Genomic DNA, 11596 nt, shown 5'->3' with positions numbered 1-11596 from the left:
GTACGTTCCTTGAAAAGCGTGATACAGGACACGAAAATGAGCAACTTTTATTAACCAACTAATAGTCTAAATGCTTTTGTTTTTGAGAAAATTAATTAAGAAAATTAACCATAAATGTAAGCTGACCCTGTGCATCTTGTGCACGTGCGTTGTGTTGCAGGATTACTTAGTCGGCGTATAAAATGTTTATTTGTGTGATGCAAATCCTCAGGCTATACAGAGATCTCGATTCCAGCCACGGTTTTCAATGAATGTGTGGCATGGTGTTTTTGATGACAGAATTTTTACCGTCGTTTGGAAGCATGTTTATTAGCACATGGAAACAACTTTGAACAATTTTTGTAGAGCATATCGTCTATTATTAAGTAATGTGTTTATTCGTTGAATTTTTGTGCTACTTTTAAGTGAGATTTGAGTAAATTTCAGCATTTTTGAACACAAAATTTAAACCGTCAAACCGCCATCAGCACTTCATCAGGAACGCACTTATTTCAGAAACATGCTGTATAGTATTTCTGATAACAATAATCCCTTACGTCAAAGGAATCAGTTTCGTTTTATCTAACCAGAAATATCTGATACGGATAAAGTAACGATAATTTTTATTGCACTGAAACTACTGCAGCCAGTAAATTTATTTCAGTCAATTTTTTTCCATTTTCAAAGCATCAAATACAGAATGTTTACAAAAATTGAAGAGGATTTGTTAATGCCAAACAGAATAATTAATTTATTACTATAATTATTATATATTAAATTAAATAGGCATTCTCAATAACCAAAACCGCTTAAACAACAAATGAGTATTTAAAATAATAACAATAAAACTTTGATTCAAACCCAGGCTAAAAAGGTAAAAACTTATTGGGAACCTTTGAAATTCTTTCCTACATAAAAAGAGGAAAATAGTTACATTAGATAAAAATTACTAGTTCAATTTTGGCGGCTCATTAAAACTCTGAGAGAATTACATGTATGTACAGGATTTTTGTGGACACTTGTACACAGAGTCAGCCGAGCCATCGATGGAGTCAGCTGTACCAAAAATGTTTCTTCATAATATTGTGGTAAGATAGTAAGTATTAAAAAACACCTATTTGCAAAAATTATTTCTACCAATCGAGATTTCGTGCCTCGATTTATTTACTCTTCAGATGTCAAGCAAATGTGTACTTCTACATATCTTCTAATATATTTTGAATAAGATATTGAAGCGAAAATATAAAAAAATTAAACTACAATTAATCCATGTAAATTATGATGTAGATATGCTAGATATGCTAAGGATAATTTTATTTTTAGATGCGAACCTTATTTAGAATAAAAGCAATCTTTCGACTTTTTTGCGTAGCTTTTACCATGACGGTATTCGTAGAAATCCGTTGAATTAGATAAAATAGCAAGTATTACCTCAACCTGTATGATATATAAATTAAAACGCTCAAAATTTAATTGCAATTAAGTAGATAATGAATGAGATACAAATTGTCTACTTTACTATGTTTTGTTTAATGTAATTTGAAAATAAATAGCTTATATTTATTATTCTCAGTGATACTGAGTTCATATTTATCGCTTACCGAGACGGAACTAGGGGCATTTCAAGATAATCTCAGGCAAAATGGAGCCATAGCCTCACATTCATGGGAAGGTTCCATTTAATTGTGTTCGGGAGACGCTTTCCTAACAAGTTTAATAAGAAAATATGTAGAACGTTGGAGAAAATTGAATATAGGACTGCCTCCCCTCGGCCAAGAGCGGATAAATAACATGACGATCTTATAATTCTTAAACAGTGTCATCTCCAATAACAGATGTAATTGAAAAAAATATAATGTCAAAATCACTTGAAAATATTCAATCGTCTAGAAAGTTTGGTGGAAAATGAGAGCAAGCAAACATTTTCATGGATTTCTATGGTTATAGGGTGATTTGTCCGAACGTGACGAAAATAAAATAGTTGAATATCTTCAAAAAGGATTGTTATAAGTGAAAAAGGAAAAATAATCCCAATCTCAGGACTGTGTGTCTATGGGCAACATTTGTCAAATATCAAATAATGGCGCACTACCCATTACTCTACCGCGAAATGTATATGTCGCAGGCTAATTGCAAGTTCAGTTTTTTTTATATATATTGATATGTAAATTTAATTTTTTTTTGCTATTAGACTAAAAATTTTAGGTGTTTTACAAAACGCCGAATAGCTATAAGTCTTATTGTAAAATGAACGTAAAATCCAGGAAAGCTAGAAAAACATTCGGTAGTAAGAAAGTCTTTGGCTAATTTGTGAAAGGTTTTATAATTCATTAATTTTATATTTTTATTATAATGAAAGTTTCCAAATTTATTGTACAAGTTAAGAATCTGCATTATTCTTAATCTCGAATAGAATAGTATGAGATTATCCCTTAGTCTTGTACAATAATTATGTAAATATATTAAGGTGAAGAGTCAACGATGCAGCTTTTTGTAAGTAAAATACTTTATAGGATTTAGCTCAGTTGCCCCAGAGAACAAGCGCATGAGAACAAGCTGTAGACCATTACAAAATTCTAATCGTGCTGTTATCCAAATATAATCTCAGTTGTCACAAAACAAAGATCTTAGTTGACAGCTCTACACAAAGAAGAAATTGGATGAAAACTAATTTTTATATCTAGATTTCGTTTAGATAAAGTTATGAGGGACAAAGTAGCTAATATGCATATTTGTAGAAGTTTTTCCATAGTCCCAAGAAATAGCATGAGATACGTTGCAATAACTCTCATAAAAAAATTTGGAAGTTTCTCTTAAATACAGATACAAATAATTTGTACTGGTTCATATTTCTGCAACAGAATTAATTATAATATTGTTACAACTATTAAGTATTGTGTGATCTATTTCACTTAAGGTACGGGTAAGGTATGTGACTGTAGTCATATTTGTTTTTTTGAATATTGTTGTTACTATTGCAATGAGTGTCCTTATATATTTGAATAAAACAAATAAATTTAGTACTGACAGAAACTCGTTCGTATGGCGGTGAATGATATCGAGGATAAGAAAACAAGGTTGTGCATCGAAGTTTCCAAAACGGATACCACCAGATTATTTATTATAAATTCAGAAACCGATTTGCAACATTATAAGAGTTATATACAAACAATTTCATCAAATTGTCGCATGGCATAAATTTGTTCACCACAAAATTGACGTTAACTTCTTTTTTTGGTAATTACCGCATTATAAAAAATCTTTGGGGTAATCATAATCGGTTACGCGAGTGTAATGAACCGTAATCACGGAAAATTCGAACCGCGACGTATTATTATCAGAGTGTCAGGTGCTCGGATGGGGCCCGGCCGTATATTATATTTATGCGCTTCCGTTAATAATGCACAGAAATTGCACATTAGCAGGTCGCATTAAATTCGTATGTGGTCCGCGAACTGGTGCTGCTAATTTCCACTACAGTTGCGAGTGTAATAAGCTAGAGCAGTTGAGGATAGTATTTTTTATTGATGTAAAACAAGTGGATGCTAAACACAGTTAAAACACAGAACGTGCATTATTAGAAAAATCCAAGTTAGTAGTCAAATTTGGCAACTAAACTTTTCAGTTGTTTCCTTCTACCGAAAATTTGCGCACAGTCTCAGCTACACACTCTCTATACTTGTAATGAATTTTTACAATTTTCACTCACACATCCGTCATATAGCGCTCCATTTTGTCTAATCGTAACGTGTTTACTACTATTCGCTCAAATTGTAAAAAAACATAGTTACCATAAAACTTTTTTTGATTGACAGACAAGTTTTTGTAAAACTATACATGAAATACAGTGTGAAATACACATGTCCGCAAGTGGTCCATTTTAAATATTATGTCAAGAACGCCAGCCTGATGCGGGACTAGTCTAACAGTTGCAAGAACAAAGAAGAAACGCGGGACGCGCCAGGGTTCCAGGAAAAGGTCCACGGCAGATTGGCGCCAAGAACCAAATACTTGTGAGCGACTCCACACCATAACTCTCCAGCGAACGCTCGCCCCGACAACATTTATGCACTCTGTTTTCAATAAAAAAGCTTTATTTTACCGTTGAGAGAGAGTTTTATTTTGCTGCACACCGAAAGCAACCCTTAACAGTCCATTTGCAAAATAAATAATTAATAGCGCATTTATATCAAATTATTGATATTAAATACAAGGTAATTTCAAATCAGTGCTTTTACACTAATCATTACTGAAGAATTACTACAACGTTGTGCGTCATTGTAGCACTGCAGACTACAATGACGCACAATTCAAATTCTGTGTTACTTTTGGTACGCTCTTTATAAAGAAAGTTTATAAATTCTATAAAGGGATACTATTCCTACATTGTTCATAGATATTATTCTTAGTTTTCCTTTTTATTAGAAATGTTTGTTTCTGTCGACTTTTATTTTCAAAGGCAATTTTTATATAATTGACAGAATGAGGACACTCCTCTATTCTTAATTTAGTGGCATTCTAGATATACGATGATCCAGTAGGCATTCCATATGGTCCGCTGCGATTTTTTGGGAAAATCAATAGAGATTTTTTTTATTATAAAACTGGCTAACGTATGTAGTCTCGATCAGCATCACTTAAAGCCCTTCGTTCTCAAATACCATCGACTTACAATGCATACTAATTTTTTATACACGCTTAAAGTTTCAATTAACAAATGTAGGAGGTTTTAGAAATGCCCGAAGAAGAATTACACTTCTGTTTGTAACTGGTAGAGTTTTCCCCAAAACTACTTTTAAAAAACCGCCACAGGTAGTTAATATCGTGATATATTTTTTAATTTTACTCGACATCTTTTAGCGAAATTTGTCAAGAACAATAATTTCTCAATTATAGTCTTTCCGATATTAATTGAAGAACCAAGAGGTTGACAGTATGTACCAGATTCGGCATTGAAATATTTGAAAAACTTGTTCCCATGTTTATTTAAAAATACCCATATACAGGTCTGGTCGAACTAAACGTGGAGGTAGTAGAAATGTATACGCCCAATTGCAGAATGCGAGCGCAAGCAAACGAAATGCAAACTCAGCTGCATTAGGCCACTAGGCAACAAATCTCAGCTGTTGACAAGTGGTTGACAAATTGCCCAGCAGTGCAGTGCAGCAATGCGGAACTTGGTGTGATTCAAGTAATTTTAATTTATTATAGGCACCTTCTATTAATCATCAATATTACAATTGCGAAAGGGAGAAATAATATTATTACAACATGGCATTTTGGAGACCTTTTGAAACGGAACAAAACGAAATTTACCACCAATATAATAAAATTGTTTGAGGACATAAATAATTAAAATATGTTGTTGGCCAAATGAACATATAATAGAAATTATCTACACATAATATACAAATTATTATAATTTTTTTACTTTAGCAGAAAACTTTTTAGGGACACCTATGAAAGTCATTAAATTTTATAGCCAGGCGTTTTTTTACATGTTCAACTGACTTCGGAAAGACTGTGACATCACTCTTTTATACTACAGGACTTAAGCTTACATTTTCAAAGAGACAGAAATTTTCGGCATATTTCAATAAAGCTAAGAAAAAATTGTAAATATGAGTAATTAATAATAAAAGATTAAAATATGTAGGTTTGTTTGAAAACGACGCTTTTAGAAAATAGTACAAAAACGGCCACTTTAATTTAAAAACATTATTAATGACGTCGAAATTTCAACACTGGTCATCCTGCAACTCATTATAAAAAAATGTGCAATGAAAACTAAATATTGAAATTCGATTTTTAATTCGATCATGACACATTTTGATGGAAAGTATTATCTTTCTTTTTCTTCATCTTATAATGAGAAAAAAATTAAAAATATTTAAAATAAACTTTTTGCTGGAAAGTATATTAGCAACAGATATTAGTTAATAATAGTTAAGTCAAATATATATCTACTACAAATTCACTAATTTTCAACTGTTTTCGTTTTTCATTTTGTAATTACCGCATATATGTATTTTTAACAAATTGGGAAAACTCTGTTATTAATTCCCGTTGACCAGCCAAACTGTAAATCAAAATAAATGTATAATAAAATATATGTGAGCTATCTCAAAATAAGTTCAAATTTCTATTTCATTCATCTCTGACTTATCGAAATAATTGAAATAGACCCCTAAGTTTGGAAACCGATATTAAGAAAACGTAGGGGCAAAAAAATTTGAAATTTGGACCATATATAGTCTCACTATTACTCTATTGTGTGCTAAACTTTCAGTTAGTTTCGTTGTCCTATCTTTTAGTTATTAATGAAAATGTTGAAAAAATCACGGTTTTCTGCCTATAAAATTGATACCTCTCAGTTCAACTTGTCGTAATTTTTTTGTTAATTGATAAAAAAATTCCAAATTTTTACTGACGATAAGTTGAACTATTGTCTTTAGTACTGTGAAGGTCTTTTGTCTCAAAAGCTCTTTTTTATTTTTAAGCAAAACAGAAGGGAGTGCTATCTCCGTAAATACTGCATTCTTTAAAAAAATAAAAAAACTGACTCAAGTAGTAAATAATTGTAAACAACAATCTGAAAAAATTTGTTAAAATGACACAGTTATAAAGGCTATACTGTATACCCTACATCGGACCATGAACGTAATTGACAATTCCCATACTGTTTTTAAGAATCATATTTATAACTGTATTATTTTAACAAATTTTTGCAGTTTGTTGTTTACAATCATTTACTACCTGTCACTTTTTTTTTCGTGATTTTTTCTACATTTTCATTAATAACTGAAAAATGGAATAACTGAAATTTTAGAACACAATAATAGTGAGGCTATATATGGTCCAAATTTCAATTTTGTTTTCTTAATATCGGTTTCCAAACTCAGGGGTCTATTTCATTTATTTCGATAGTAGTCAATTTTTATAGATCTGATTTCCTGCATATCTAATACCACTTCAGTTTTATTTTCCCATATTGTACTCCTTTTCTATGACCCAAAATAATATATTCAAACAAGAATGTCTTTATAACATCAGAAACGTTTAAATTTGATAACCTAACAATGTTTTTAACTACCACAATATGGTCAATGTAGCACAGCTGAGATATAAATAATGTAATTCCACCAACGAAAATTAATTAACTGGCCAGACACGTTTTACTCTGTTTTAAAGCTTCAAAATTTCATTAGCTTAAAATTTAAACATAAACCATACTCATTCTCAGTATATAAATATTTTTAATTTGATAATAAATCCGGCAATTGAATTTTATGGAAAATTTATGTTACTTTAATTTGCAAAAATCACTCCAGTATTAACTGTACATAATATAATTAATTATAAATTAATTTTCACATTTTTGTTGTTGTCGACTCTACAGTAAACATAATAAACAAGTAATTAATTATAAGTGGATGAAAATATGACTACAGTTTGGAACATCTCGTAAAAGCCGACTCTATTAGGCTCCTACAAAAGAAATCCACTAATGAGGGTCCTTTGTCCCCAATAACCGTTCAGCAGTGACAAGAAATACCCCGCCTTTTCTCTTACTTTCATTAATTAGCAAAATCGGAACCGGCCTCCCTCAAACGACCTTTCTATCTCGCTGGAATTAATTCCGAAGGCAGGAAAGAACCAGTCGATACGGGTGAGGGGGCTTCCAATTCGCCGATGGGAAAAAATCGTCAATCAAAAGTTTTTTGAAATGTAGCCGATATTCGTTTTTATGTAACAGTGGAAACCTCTTAAGTAGGTGATAAATATTAGAATTTTTTTATTGAGGAAGAGAAAATTTTTACAATTTATGATCTTGCGGGAGTCAAAGAAAAAGTGTTGAACAGCTCCCCCATTAAATATTTAAATTACCTTTAGACATTCATAATATAACTTCCAGAATTGTTATTGTTTCATCTAAACCTAAAACGAATAAATAATAGTTATTTATGATACCCCTAAGTGAAAAAATTGAAAAAATTAAGTTTTAAGCATTTTATTGATAAAAATCTTGCTCAAGCTCAAAGATTAAATAATGTTCCATGTTCTCGAACATGTTTTATGATATATTTGATCTTTTCGACCCTTTATTTAACCCTGCAAAAAATAATGATAAAAAATTACTTTTTAAAGATTTGGAATGATTAAATCGTGCAATTATTTAAAATAAAAGTTTCCTTATAGCTAATAAAAGAATTTTTCCCTTTCAACCCCTAAAAATCACCTCTATATTGACAAAAATGATAAAAAATTATTTTTTAAAAGCTTGGATTGCTCTAACGGTGCAATAATTTAAAATAAAAATTTCCTCATTGCTTATGAAAGAATTTGTATCTCATAACACTTTTCTACCCTTATAAATCACCCATGTGCTAAAAAAATGATAAAAAATTACGTTTTAAATCTTGGAATGCTATAATTGTGCTATAATTTAAAATAAAAATTCCCTTATATTGTTTATGAAAGAATCATAAAAAAATTGTTACGCTGCATATAAATAATCACACTCAATTTTTTTATTTATTTTATTTGTATAATATAATATATAATATATTAAAATGGGAAAGCCTATTTTGCTCCGAAAAAATGTCATTGGTTTTTTTTTACCATAACTCGGTTAATTTTGAAGCTATAGTATCCTACAAAAAAGCATTTTAAAGATAATTTCAAGAGCTGTAAGATCGTTTGCATATAAAACGTTTTAAGTCCTTCGTTTTTTAAAGGGAAAGGATCGAAGGGCTCGAGACAGGTCGTTTTTTCACTAAAATGGATACTTCAATCGGCGATATCTCCTTTATTTTTTATGCTATAGGATAAAAAAAAGCAAAATATTTGTTGAAAAAAAAGCTACACTTTTGTTGTCTGTCATTTTTTACGTATCTTTCAGAGTTATTATATAAATAAGGCAAATTTTTTTTTAATAAAAAATACGTTTTCAACTTTTACCGTACATTATTAAAAAATACGCATTCTAAACCGGTCTAACTTCAGGATCGTATGAAAAACATTAAAACAAAACTAATTGTAAAGGGTCTATGATTAATTTTAATTCTGATGGAAATGGTTCAGCGTTTACTGCTCATTTTTTCTTAATAAATATGAGCAACCCATCAGTTTTTGACAATAACTCCTTCAATATTGCTCTAATTAACTTTTATAAGTGCTCATTTTGAAGGTCTTTTTGAGTACTACAAAAAACTCCAGGAGCGTTATACACGTAAAATTAATCATTTTTCCGTTATTTGACGTTGCATACATCGATTCGAGTATTCCCCCCAAAACAAGTCCCCTTCCACTAACCATATTTCGCTTTGTATGGGACGTACAACACTTTTTAAAAAACGATTTTCTTTGTTTATTTATAAGCTACATTTTTGTTCATTACACTTTTTTAACAAAATCCGGAGTTTTTGAGTTATTCGCGAAAAATACTTTGAAAAAGTGTTTTTTTTTTTCACTCAAAAGTTTCCAATCGTAAATAGCTAATAAAAACAATTGATTTCTCGAAAAAATTCTTCGCATATTTTTTGCTCAAAATTTGATTCTCTATCGATTTCCAGCGTTATTTTTGAAAAAAATTTCTACCCCCGAGAAGGGGTGTCAACCCCTAACGGGGTGGAAGCGTCAATCGGTGCTATGTCACTAATGTTCATTGACTTTTTCTCTAACTATCTGCCAAATTTCAAGTCGATCGGTTCAGTTTCAAAGAATTCGGAGGTGAAAAGCTTCAATGACTGTACTAAATTACTTTCAACAAATGTATCATATATTTTTTGTAAAACAATTTTGAATTCCCGATTACGTGTTGGAAGCGTTGGCACTGAGCCACGTTCGTTTCAATTACGAGTATATGTGACAATAAAGCGTATACAAGGTGTTCCAGTTCGAGTCAATCAATCAAACTTTAACCACAAATAGAACTCAATAAATAATTCAGAATTGCTTTAGAATTACCGTAGTAATACGGAAATGACCAATATGGCCTTGTACCGTTTTCACTGTACAAGGCCATATTGGTCATTTTTTAAAATCATATTATTTATGAAATCTTTGGTATGCTTATAACGAATTGATTCAAATTTGGTGCGGTGTTAACATTTACACATGTGCACAACTTACTGTAAAATTTACAAATTTTTGTGGCAGCGGAATGGGTAGTAAACTGAGATTTTTGTAACCCAACTTCTACGCCAACAACCTAATAATCATTTTTGATTCATTTTTAGATTCCGTGGATAATTCTACATAGAATAGGTATACTTGTTGAAAATCGGTCATAATATTTTAAAAGTCCATTTTTAGTTCACTTATTAATGAATTAAAAATGTCATTTTCAATGACAGTTTTACAAAAAAAAACATTTTCCATCCCCTTTCTGCATTTGCTACAGCAGTATATTATAATTAATGTTGATAAAATGATTACATTATTTTTACTAGATTGTTCACGGAAAATAATGCTAATCTAAAAAACATATGGCATATTTATATCAAATCCCTAAAAATGGAATGGGAGACAGCTATCAATCTCCTACGCGTATTTACAAGTCCTTTAACTCCCCCCTAATCCACAGATCCTGGAAGGATACAATCAATGAAAAATATAACGACACTTCCCAATAAAAGATGTAGCACGAAAACAACGGTTTAATTGAACAAAGTGGATGTTATTTTTCGAAAGTCAATCCGGAGAGTGATTAATTCGCTTTTTGTGGGCGCTTATACACTGAGAGAAATATTTACGAAGACTTTGAGCTTTGTTTGATAAAGAATAATGTTTTAATGAACTAGAAACTTCTGTATAAAGTTACAGATAGGTTAAGTTTTCGCTTCAAACATATTGTATATATTTCGGTGTCAATTTTTTAACATCCTTACAAATTATTGCTGAAATGGAGTCTAAAATAACAAAACATTGTTCGTACATCTCTCATATGTCTGGATTCACGTTGATTTGAGAATAGCTTTATTAGTCTCACAACTTAAATTAGTTGAAAAGTTTCCAGACTTAAACCCATGTGGCACATTAGCTACATCCAGAGAATTATTCAGTCAGAATTAATAGAAATAATGGCGTGTTTACCAGAGAACGGTGGAGAAGAAACGCGCGTAAACTCATCTGCCATTGTCTTATAGCGAAGCCGCTACGTGAGGCCTTGAACTTAAGTACAGGGCGTTTAAAGAAAGCACATAGATCTTAAGGATTATAAATGTTTGAACATCCACATGAAGTACTATTTACTTAATTCTATGGGAGGTAGATCAACAAAAAAACTGTCACATTTGACTTTAAGGCAGTTGAAAACGTTTCAAACCTTAAATGTTACATTTTTCAATGCATTTGTACATTTCTGGTTAACTAAATTTACAAAAGCAAGTGATAATTTTGATACAAATGATTATTTATTAAATTCGTTTCTTTTCAGAGCAGCAGAAATACTCAATCAAATGGAAAATAACTGAAAATGTCTCAAATATACAGGCTGTCTACTATAAGAGGGCCACTCCTATGGATCTCGCTTAATATACGACGCGCGTCAAAAATCTTTGAATGTTTTTTGTTGCAGTTTTTGAGGCCTTTATGCTCGTAAAAACAAATTTGA

The sequence above is a fragment of the Anoplophora glabripennis genome, unplaced genomic scaffold (genome assembly GCF_000390285.2).
Source record: "Anoplophora glabripennis isolate ALB-LARVAE unplaced genomic scaffold, Agla_2.0 scaffold649, whole genome shotgun sequence".
Taxonomy (NCBI): Eukaryota; Metazoa; Arthropoda; class Insecta; order Coleoptera; family Cerambycidae; genus Anoplophora; species Anoplophora glabripennis.
The sequence above is the reverse complement of the archived record's forward strand: the minus strand, read 5'-3'. Positions refer to the sequence as shown.